The sequence below is a fragment of the Polypterus senegalus genome, chromosome 16 (genome assembly GCF_016835505.1).
Source record: "Polypterus senegalus isolate Bchr_013 chromosome 16, ASM1683550v1, whole genome shotgun sequence".
Taxonomy (NCBI): Eukaryota; Metazoa; Chordata; class Cladistia; order Polypteriformes; family Polypteridae; genus Polypterus; species Polypterus senegalus.
In genome coordinates this window covers 80,549,889-80,562,388 of record NC_053169.1, presented here as the reverse complement: position 1 = coordinate 80,562,388, position 12,500 = coordinate 80,549,889, and the positions used below count along the sequence as shown (strand labels likewise).

Below are 12,500 nucleotides of genomic sequence, written 5' to 3'. Positions count from 1 at the left end.
GAGGAGTTCAAGTATCTCGGGGTCTTTTTTTTTTTGCCAGATAAATACAAGATAACTTGAAAGCATTCCCAAACCATACACTACCATTTCTGTCACTATTTAATCATCAATGCCCATGACAAAAGACATCCAAATGACAACGGTCATGCATGGGTCAATGTCTAGCACAAAAGACCATCACCTGCCTTGTCCAATCATGAATTTCCACCTTTTTGGTAAACTCAAATGCACTTAAATTCAAACAGGAAAAAATCCAATGACAAACTCTCCAACACCACTCCACTTCAGAATTTATAACAGTTCATAAACGACGTTCTAAAATAACCTGACAGATAATTTGATAAACAATTCTAGATGCATGTCAAAACCGAATAACTATTCCAAAAGTTACAACTGTAGTACTGTATACAAAGTTTAAACAGACATTTTCAATATTAATACATATTTTCATTACAAAGGGTTAAGTTCTATATAGTGAAAACTATATAGAGAACACCTTCTCCTAAAAGGTCATCTTATCAAGGTGGGGGATGAATATCTGATCAGCAAGTTACAATATAAAAATGGTTGCAATAACTACAGTTTTTGAAAGGCCACTTTAAAATCAGGAAAGTTATTAAAAAAATACATTTGAATTGTTTAAATAATAAGATACTCAAATATTTAATTTTGCACAGGTACGTTGAATGAGTTGGTCCAACACTCACACTGTAACCCTTAGCAAAATTAAATCACCAAAATTGGAATATTTATTAAGGCTGACAACCCCCCAAATATTGTAATAAAGGTGCAGAAAACATTTACTGGAACAAGTATTTATAACATGTAACTACAGACAGAGGCATATCTTATTAAGGGTGGTGCCAAACCTCACATGTTCCAGGTCAGAACATACTGTTTGTTGCTCAAAGACCCAATCAAGGTATCTAAAGTTGGAGTAGCTACGGATAATTTGTATGAGGCAGAATATAATACTCAATGATGACAGACAGTCTGATTAAAAATTGTCTCTAAAACCTGGCCTACTGTACAGTAGCAGTTATATAAATAAGGCAGAGTCAGACTTGGGAAATAAAGTTAATTTGTTTTCTTTGTGAATAGACCAATGGAGAGAAAAGTCACACTTGCACTGGGTGCTGGTGAACTCTTGCTTAATTCTTTTGTCCCAAGCCAGAAAATTTATACCAGCTGACTACAGACAAAGTAACATACTCAGACAAAGACAAACAAGCCAATGGCTATTTTACCACCTTTTACCTAAACAAGAAAGGAAAATTAGGTAGCATGCTTTAGTCTGTTTAAGATCTAGTGGTGCCTTCAGAAGTAGTTTTGACAGATGATTTCTACAAATGTTTAACAGCTCAAACTCTGCGTGCCACAGAATTTAGAGGCTGCAACCACATAGTTATGTCTTCTCAACAGAGAATTGTCCTGGCTCTGAAAACAAAGATACACAGACCTACAGGCTTCAAGTGCAACAGCTGGAAGTAATGCTTCATTTGTTTTATTTCTGGAATAAGTGTTAAAAAACAAACAGGAAATAGAATGTTTACAACAATTTTATGCAACACAAAGCAATTATATGCAGAAAAGATATTACAAAATTAGCTAAAGAAAAACCAATGCTGTACAATGGCAAACCCTTACTAACAATTCATCTTTTTGTTTTTAAACTTTTTTCAAAATGCTGGATTATCTCAAACTTAATGTGAGATGTTAAGGTATAGCTTGTGGATCCAATCAGGGACAACAAAAAATACACACATTTTTCTTTTCCTTTATTCACTTCAATGCAACTTTGTTATTATTATGGGAATTTGCTGCATAATAACCTCGGCTTAATACATTACCTAAAAATAAGAATGTAAAGGTAAACCCGTCTACTGTACAGTACTGTACTGACATGTCACCCACAGTGCTAGAATGTAAAATACAGATGTTACCGCTATATGTACTGTAATTTATGCAAGCGTGTTTTCATTGGCAGAAGCCTTAGAAGGTGTGGGGCATTTCGACTGCATCTTGGGGCTCTAACCCTTAAACTGCCACATACTTGAGGGGTTAATGCATCCCGGGAGGCCAAATACTTTTTTGCTGCACCTTTTAAGTAAACATCACAATTCACAACATTTTTTTTCATGCAAAGAGCATCACAATTACTGCAACACTGATCATTTTACACACTGCCAATGAACTGTAAAAACTATTTAAAAAAACTACTGGAACAATATATACAAGGTGCAACTGATGCCATTGATGAAATTCAGTAAATCACTGAGCCAACTGCGCTTGAACTGGCTGCACGCAAGCACATAGAGGTAAACGCTGATGCTGGCAGGCTAGTCTAGTGCAGAAGCTCAATCCCAGAGACAGTGAGGCTGCAGTGCTGCAGAGGCTGGCAGTGGTCATGAGCTGGCAGCTCAACAAATGTATGGCACTGACTGATCAGCTCCGATGTGCTGGTAAATTGCACTGGGAACCAACAATAGCCGGATGCGGCACCCAATGAATGTACGTCACTGAATATACTCGGCTCCTACGTGCTGGCAAATGGCACTGGGAAACTACTATAGCTGGTTGAGACTGTTTAAGGATTAAAAACAACAAAACGGAAAACACAAGAACATTCAGCTGGAGATGCGTCACAGGGCAGCAGTCAACCAGCAGCATACCGTCAAGAAGACGGTGATTTATTTATTTTTATAGTGAAGATTCCAGGGATGCACCCAGCCTTGACCCGACCCACACACACTCACAAACAGAGAAAAAAACAAAGCAAACCGGTAATCAAACAGAAAATAAAGAATGTAATGAAAACAATGATACCAACCCTGTTCCCCTTATGGGGATTATACATTAAATACAACAAAGCACCAACAAAACACACACAGCAAGGTCCGGATGAAACGTAATGATGAAGATAGATAATCCAGAGATCCACATGTTGAATGGGAATGTAAAGATAGTCCTACCGGTAGTTCCTGAAATGGTGAAGACGGGTGGACAGGTTCAGGAGCGCTCCTTTCTTCGCATGATAGCAGTGAATCCACTAACAGTCCTCATGTACACAGGCAGACGGCAGACAATCCAGACCCCAACCACGAAACAATCAAGGACAAAACGAATAAGTAAAGGTAACCCAACAGAAAGCAGGCAGCGAGACAGGAACTTGAAACACAAATTACAAAAACTTTTTTTTTGGTCACCGGCCCCCTTTTTAAAAGCTGTGCGAACATCCTTTGACCCAACAGCCAATGCACCCTCAGCAGAAGACCAATCAGAGCCACTGCAGGGACTGCTGGGAGTTACAGTTTAAAATTCTAGCAGAGTACAACACTCTCAGATTGGCTACTTTCACAATCCCAAGCCACATTTTTCTCTACAGTTGCTTCCTGTTCTCTCTACAGTTCGGTACTGTCACAAAAAAAGGCATAAAAAATTGTGGAGGATATTTGAGGTTTCTGCGAACAATTATTAGTTAGGCTCTAAGGAAAAATCCGCGAATGACTGAGGCTGCAAACCCTGAACCGCGGTCTTCGTGGGGGTCTACTGTATAGATAAAGTTGATATAATATAAAAAACATCATGCTACATTTACATTTTGTAGTCCATTGTGGAATTTGCATAAACATAAACATAGATTTTACAACTGGAAAATGCAAGCAAATACACATCTATATTTATCACCATCTCAAATACTAAAAATGAAAATTAAGAGCACCAGACCAGGTGAAAATAATTTGAACATCAATAGAAAGGATCTTGGAGGAACTTGTCTTATTTAAACATCAAACATTATGTTTGGTTGGCTGTTTCTTGTTTAAGTGTGTTTAATCACCATGTCTAGATCAAAACATTACTCTTTGGCTTTCAGAAAGAAGGTTATACACATCTATGAGTCTGGGAATGGAATTAAAAACATCTCCAAATAATTGGAAATCACTCATTTCACTGTGGAGAAGATTTCCAACAACTGCCAACTAGACTAAGCCAGTAAGTTCAACCAAAGACGTGCACACATTATGCTGACGGAAGTTTCTAAAAATCCGAGAATTTTATCACAGGACCTACAGGTAACTGTTGCTGCTAGTGCTGATGTCAAAATACACAAATCTACCATTAGATTGAAGCTGTAAAAATTAAATCTACATAGGAGGTGTGCCGGGGCAAACCATTGTTGTCCAGGAAGAACATCAGGGAGAGACTAAAGTTTACCCACAAACACCTAATCAAAGACTAGCCCTTCTGAAATGTACTTTGGACAGACTACACAAAAATAAAAGTTATCTGCCATAATACCAGAAGACATGTTTTGTGAAAAAACGTAAGACAGCCTTTAACCAGCTACCTGTAAAGTGTGGTAAACGATATAGTTTAAGGGTGCCTTGCTGCATCTGGGCCTCATCAGCTCCTCATCACAGAATTCACTATGAATTCTACATTGAACTAGAGGGTGCTTAAAGATAATATGAGATCATCTGTCAAAAAATTGAAGTTGACCTGGGACTAGACCTTGCAACATGTCAAAATCCATAAATATACCAGTAAATCCACCAGGAAATGCCTAAAAAGAAAGAAATGAAATGTTATTTAATGGCCAGGTTAAAGTTCCGAATCCCACTGAGATGCTGGGAGAGTCTGAAATAGATATGCATGCAAGACACCCCTCAAACATTGCACAGCTGAAACATAAGTGGGGAAAAACTCTCTCTCAGTCAATGTAGGAAGCTGACAGACACCTACAGGAGACACCTACTTAAGGTTGCTTCTCATAAAGGGGGCAAAACCAGCGATTAGAGCCAAGGATATGCTTACTGTTTCAAAAGAAGGAAATTACATATTCATTTTCCACTGCATAATATTCCTTTTTTTTCTTTTCGATTGCATCAACTTTATCTGTTCAGATACTGTTCAAAGAAAGATAACATTTCGACATGCCCATATATGTTAAAAAAAGAAAAAACATTTTAGGGGTGAATTTATAATTTTGCATCACTTTATGGATAATACATGGTAAAGCTTTTAAACATCCATCTCAGTAAGCAATTGTAGTCCTGTGTATCCTCTTAATAATAACAACTGTAAATAACTGGTGCAATATATTCAATTTTCCCTTTTCATTTCCAGTAGCCTTAAAATCTGCATTTTGTTTTGCACAGCCTTTTCTTTGTCCCAGACAATCATTTTAGCCGTCTCTGCCAACATAATTTCACACCAACACAGATAAAGCTTGTGGCAGGTGCAAAATGTCTCACTCTTTACATAATAACATTGAGATAAAGTTGAAAACAATGATTCATGTCCTCCCTATTACACAGTACCTATGCAACAAATGACTGTAATTATTAATATAATTATCCATTAATTCAGGTACTATCAATCTTGCAGTAATGTTGACTTTTGCCCTAAATTTTACTGACTTCACATTCATTAAGATTTAGTTTCTGTTCTCCACAATATTTTTGCTTTCAACACATTTCAGCACTCAAAAAGTAGCTATTTGGGTGGGGCTGCCTTTACATATTTCCACCAGTCAAAAAAGTGGAACAGCTATCCTTGAACCTAAACAGAAAATAGTCAAAATGTAGTTAACCAATAAAATGTAATTTATTTGTTTGTTTGATTTAGTTTATTTACTGAGCCTCACCATTTGAATATTGCTCCCTGCTGGATGTTCCATGTTTTAAGTTTATAACTGCACTTTATATTATTAGATGCTGTATAAACACAGTACTTACATTGAATATATGTCAATGTAATTCTTAGCTAACCGCTCACACAATTTATCAGTTTCCTTCACTAACTACTGTTTTATTTTGCCAGCTACACAGTGTATTTGTTCTTAATGGTTAAAGCCATTAAATTTGCAAAATGTATATTTCATGCTTTATAGTAAGAGAATGGTTGCTTTCAGATTATGTCTCTTTCCCATTTTGATGTTCCTCATGAACACATCTGCTTCGTCATCATCTTCTCTTTATTTCATCAGAAGAATTTGCAAAATCTAATAATCTACATCTACATGGAATATAGTGAACCTTCAAGGTTTTCATCAGTGGCACTTGATGCCCAATACGATACAGCACGCTAACAATACAGGTATCATGTTCACATGAGAGGAATCAAGTTGACACAATAGTTGTCATATTAATATGAGAAAAGCAAATTACTTCAAATAATTTTTTGTTGCAGTGCCAAGGCCTCAAATCATATGCCTTTGCGTAACTTCTGAATATTGGCAAGCTAATGATAGGACTACCTAAGAGACTAAAAAAGAAAATGAAAGCAAGAAGTTTAGGATTAACATACAGTATGTCATCTATCTGCTGAAAACAGCCTACTCCCTTCTGGAGAAACAGGGTAGCAGGGTGAGAATATTGCTTTTTGATTTAACTAATATACTCAACAACACACAGCTCAAACTACTGGGAAAGAAGCTCCAGTCAAAATGTGTCCTGTACAATGGACTACTTAACTGTTAGACCACAACTTTGTCAAGTATGGCCATGAATAGCACAGGGGATCCACACAGACATATGTACTGGATCTGTTCCTGGTTACCCTGTATACCTTAGACTTTATAAGCAGTCATCTTGTCATCTGCAGCAATTTTCCAATGACACAGGCATAGCTGAGTATATCAGTGGTAGGCATGAGAATTAATACAGGATACTAGTGAAGGAATGCTGCAAACTGAACCACCTATAGCTCAACATCAGTAAGAGAAAGGAGATAATCATAGACTTCAGAAGGGTCGGGTCCACTCTGCCACCCTGTTCACACTGATGGTGAAGATGTAGAGGAGGGTGAGGACATTTAAGTAACATGGGGTGCATCAAAATTACATGCTTGCCTGGAGTATCAACACAGAGGATATATACAAGTAGGGTCAGAGTTGCCTCTGTTACTTGAGGAGGCAGAGGATGTTTGATGTACGCAGGCCACTCTTGCATGTTTTCAAACAAGTCTGTACTATCCACTAAAATTCATATGCTGTAATATGCTGGGGGAATGTAATTAGTGCAGGTGATGCCAACAGAATAAACAAACTGATTAAAAAGACTAGGTCAATCTGCCACATTGGAAGTCCAGCTGGACTCACTGAAGTGGGAGAACAGAGTTCACTTAAGAAGCTAACTGCCATTCTAAACAATAACTCTCAAACTCTGGATGACGTTTTAGCTAAACAGAGAAGTATATCAGTAACAGACTAAGACAGCTGGATTGCTCCAAGGAGTGTAATGTGAGATCATTGTACCTTCATCAATCAGGCTCTATAACGTGTCACCCCTCAACCGAGGTGGTATTGTTTCCTGTGTGCTGTATGGTACTGAGCTAGTCTAGCGGACATCTAATAGACAATGAACCTGTGTGCAATATACTGTACCAAATACTGACATGCCATACTGTAAAACTGCAACTGACAAGTATATACAATTCTAATCACTTCACACTTAGTAAATACCTACACTATGTTAATCTGCTTTCAAGATAATTCTTGTTGTAGGTGTTTTTGTGCCTTGTTAGCCTATTTAAGACCTGTAAGCTTTGCTCGCGAAGATCTCTTTTAATAAATTGGCTGATGTAAAAATATGGACAGAATTTTATTTCAGTTTTTGATTATGTACCAAGTCTGCACTATATATGAAAATCACACAAAAGGAGCAAAGATGTTGAGTAAGGAACATAAATAGGTCTCAAAATACAACACTGAATGTAGTCCCCCCCAGATTTCAGAATGAACAGAGAGTGAGGTGAACTCACCCTGGAGCATTCCACATAAAGCTGGCCATGGCCATAAGAAACACAATTATCCCTCACATCCACTCATGCCTCTTTAAGAGACTGACCTTGTGCTTTATACAGTACTAGCAAAATGCCTGCGCTTCGCAGCGGCGAAGTACTGCCTTAAAATTTTTATTAAGAAGAAAATTAAACCTTTTTAAACTGAGGGAAAATATGCCATTAATTATTTAAGGATCTCTTTGTATACCACATTGTGAGTTCGGCCCTCCGGTTGTAATATGACCAAGCTGTGCACTGAGCTTACTCTTGAGCATGCAACGTACAGTTGGCCATGTAAACAGTAATCTTGTTTCAAATCTCACAGCTTGGATTGCTGCTGTCATAATCGGTTTCAGTTTCAGTTTCATGGTTTGTTTCAGTGACGACAGTATTTACAGGACTTGTGTTGAAGTGACATTCTGCAACTGTCAAGCATTGTAAGCATACAACCGGTTTCATCGATAACTTCACATCCAGCTTTTGAGAGTTTAAACATCCATAAACATCAACGTGTCCACTACTGAAATCGTCACCTAAGAATCTAAGATGTTTAAGAGGCATTGGCAGTTTAGGAGGATTTAAGTTTCTCAAAAGAATAACTGGTGCTCCTGTCTTCAAAATAAGTTTGTGCAGAGGAATACTTGGAGGATTGCATGTATGCAAGAACATCACTGGATAGTGTACAGCCTCTTCCCCCTCTACTACTGAGTCAATTGAATCATATGTAATTTCATGTGTATTTAACTTTCCTAAAAGACAGTTACTGATTTCTGTAGTTTGGTCATTTTTAAGCATTAATATAGCATTTTCTCTTAGCCAAGACGCTGGTTTAGAAGGTAGGTTTTCTATGTCAGGATATATCTTCTCCATTAATATCTCCATGTCATCTATTAAAGTACATAAAATTGTCCGGGATCTTTATTTTTTTCTTCTTTTTCCTCTATTCTACTGTCTCTTACTTCCTATAATAGATCTCAAAACTCTTGGGCTTTCAAGTCACACATTGGAAGACCTGTCCTGGGGTGTGAACACAGCTGAGCTGGCAAAGAAGGCTCAGAAGAGAGTCCTCAGGAAAAATAACATCCCCAACAACAGCTGGTGTCCTTCTATCGCTGCTCTGTTGAGAGTTTACTGTGCTACTGCCTCTGCGTGTGGTTTTCCAACTGCACAGAGGAAAACGCTTCAGCGGATCGTGAAGACTGCTCAGAAGATCATCTGCTGCTCTTTACCCTCTCTGGATGAACTGCACAGCTCTCGCTGCCTCAGGAAAGCAGAAAATATCTTAAAAGACTCCTTACACCCCGCTCATGACAAGTTCCAGCTGTTGCCATCAGGCAAAGATATAGGAGCATCAAAACAAAGACTAATAGACTAAATAATACTTTCTACCCTGTTGCTATTAGGGCACTGAATGCCACCTAATCACCTCCAATGCAGCAGTGCAATAGATGAAATCTTGTGCAATAGTGTTCATGTGCAATTAAGGTCTTATGTTGAATGTTTGTATTCTACCTTATTCCTTCTTATCCTTTTGTAATTATATTTATTTAAATTTTGACACCGCAGGGACTGCACCCAATTTTATTGTATTTGTTACAATTACAATAAAGATATTCTGTAAATGCACTCTCATATTTTTTATTTTAAGTCTCAGCATTTTTACTCTTGGCCACATACTAAATGGCAACATGATTTAAAAATATTAGTCAGTGTATTTTAAATAGTTCAATTCGCATTAACTGGCAATGTAATGTACCGTCACAGAAAAGGAACGTTAAAAACTTTAGCTGGAAGAATGTTTTCATGTGTCGAATGCTGTCCGGTGCTGTGACTTCGTAGGGTGAATTGAATATTCAAAACCAGTATGTCTCACTTTCTTATCTGATATTGAATTTCAAAAATATTTTACTCAAATTTTGCAAGAAAATTAAAAAATTGGCATGTGTCCCGTTTTTTCAACCACCCTGTATAGATACATTTTTTTAAAAAAAACTTCAAAAATAGTGTAAATCAAAATAAAACTAACGTATTTTGGCATTTCTGAGAAAAATTTTAATATTGAAAGGGTAGTGAGAAGACTGATCCCAACTTTCTGTTAAAACACACGATCATAAGTCACATGGCAAGGCAAAGAAGATTCTACTTCAAAGCTTGCATTTTGGACCATTTGTAAAGTGAAATTTGCTATCACTCTATATTGTATTTTATTTTTAGTTTTTTTTTTACTTTATTTTATATTATACTTCTTTTCTAGCCATCCCTTTCATCTTCTTTTTAATTAAGCGGCAATTATTATATTGATATTTCTTTCATTAATCAGATGCACATTTGGGCCACTTTTGGCTACATCTTGGCTAATTGGTTGGCAAAATGTAAATGCACTGTAGTGTGCATCAGATGGCTGCCTATTGAATGGGGGCGATTCACTATCCACCTTTGGCAGCACCATGTTTGATCTCGGTGGACAGACGCTGCAGGAAGCATACTGTAGTGGAGGTGACTGTGAGGTGGGTTGGTGATGAACCACCCGTTGATGCCCCCATTCATTCTCAATAGCAAGCCTGTTTGTACTGTTACATACATAGAAGGAAGTTGTCTCTTGTTAGTACATCAGATGTGTTGACGACTTGTGCCTTCCTGCTGTGATAGCGTGTACAGTGCTGTACAGAAGAGCTCATCTTAATCTTTTGTCTTCACCCTTCAACAATGTCTCTGAAACAAAAATCTGATGCAAGTGCTGGTGATACAGTAAAGAAGAGAAAAACCATCACCATTGAAAATAAAGTAGAAATAATAAAAAGGTCAGAGAGTGGAGAAACTCCATCATTCATTGGCCTAGTACTTGGTTACAGTCAGTCAACAATAGCATTTATAAAATTTAGGTACCTGTTCAGACTTACATACAAATTCAACTTAAGTACAAATCTACAGTCCCTATCTCATACATAACCCGGGGACTGCCTGTATATTAAAATTTATTTCTTTAATTATATGCACACTTTGGCAACATTAACAATACGCTTCATAGCTGTATCATTTGGAAATAATATGAAATCTAAACTACCATATGTACAATGTACTACGTTAACCTAAGACTAAAAAATGTCAACAAAATTTCAGAAAAAATATTTCCATGACCAAATAGTGAACTTTGTGAGCAGGAATGTCAAAGGTCTCAATCATGAATTAAAGAGAAAGAACATACTCTTGCACTTAAGTCTAAATGCGAAGATAGAATTTTTACAGGAGACTTGCTTATTAAAAGCAAGTACCAGTTTCGGGTGCAAAAAGAGTTGTCTGGGAAAATTTTTCACTCTAGCAATACAAATAAAACCAGGGGTATGGGAATCTGAATACATACAACTATTCCATTTGTAGTGTCAGATGTAATATCAGATTCTTAAGGGAGATATGTCATGGTGACAGGCAATTTATCTAATAGTAAAGTGATTTTGATTAATATCTATGCACCTAACACAAATGATAGAGCTTTCTTTCAAAATATATTTGCGACTACCCTAATGTGAACACTCACAAAATTATAATGGCTGGAAACTTTAATTGTGTTTTAAATTCAAATCTGGATAGATCTTCAGATACAATGGCGATAACATCTAACACTGCAAAGATAATTACACAGTTTGCAACAGATCATAACTTATCTGACCCATGGAAGTTCTTAAATCCTAACCTATGAGAATACTCCTCCTTCTCACCCGTACATCATTGTTACAAACTGATTAATTCCTCATAGGCAGCAGTTTCTTGTTCATTATTAAATCTTGTAAGTACAACATTATTGTTATCTCTGACCATGCCCCACTGATCATGGAGCTTAAATTACTGTTTCCTACACACTCATCTCGTACCCGGTGTCATAACCCCCTGTCATTAGCTAATGAGAACTATACAGAATTCATGTCCAAGCAATTTTCTTGAGACAAATGCATCCTCAGAGGTCTCAGCAGGTATACTCTGGGAAACAATGAAGGCATTTTTAAGAGGACAGATCTTTCTCACAAAAATAAAATGGAAACTACGAAGGCATCCGAGTTAATCAGCGAAATTACCAGAATAGATCTAGAATACACTAGAGCCGCTTTTCCACTGCATAGTACGGCACGACACGGTTCAGTTCAGCTCACTTTTGCGGGGCTTTCCACTGGGAACAGTACCTGGTACCTGGTCCTTTTTTTAGTACCACCTCAGCCGAGGTTCCAAGCGTGCCGAACCGTTACCAAAATGTGACGTGTAAACTCTGCTGGTCACTGATTGGCCGGAGAAAATCGTCATTACTGCGTCACTGGCTATTCTTTTCTTTAAAGGTACACACACGTGGAAGTTTCGAAAGTTCTCCAGCCACTGAGTGTTTGTAAAACCGGGAACAATCACATCCCACCACTCTGAAGCACGGTTAAATGTCCAAACAGATGGTCTGTTGCGGCGACTTTTTTGCAAAATGTGGAAGATCTGTAATATACAGAATCAGCATTTTAATGTTACACTGGCAGTTAAGTTCTTTTTATGCTTTGCAACAGTGATAAAAGTTAGCTAGTGATGTGCTTTTTTTAGATGCTTAACCTTGCGCGTCATCGAGCTAAAGTGTTGTCGTTGTCTGTGTGTTGTTGTAAAAGTTCCACGGTGTCACTGCAGTAGAGGCGGCGCAACTATAACGACACGTGAATAATCCCGCCCACTCTAAAGCGGTACTAAAC

The 12,500-nt window shown here is 37.6% G+C and overlaps 1 protein-coding gene across 5 annotated transcripts in view; it reads right to left on the bottom strand.

Annotated features, from left to right (window-relative positions):
* The window catches only part of tasp1 (taspase, threonine aspartase, 1), a 158,997-nt gene that overhangs the window by 67,095 nt on the left and 79,402 nt on the right, over positions 1 to 12,500 (bottom strand). The window lies entirely within an intron of this gene.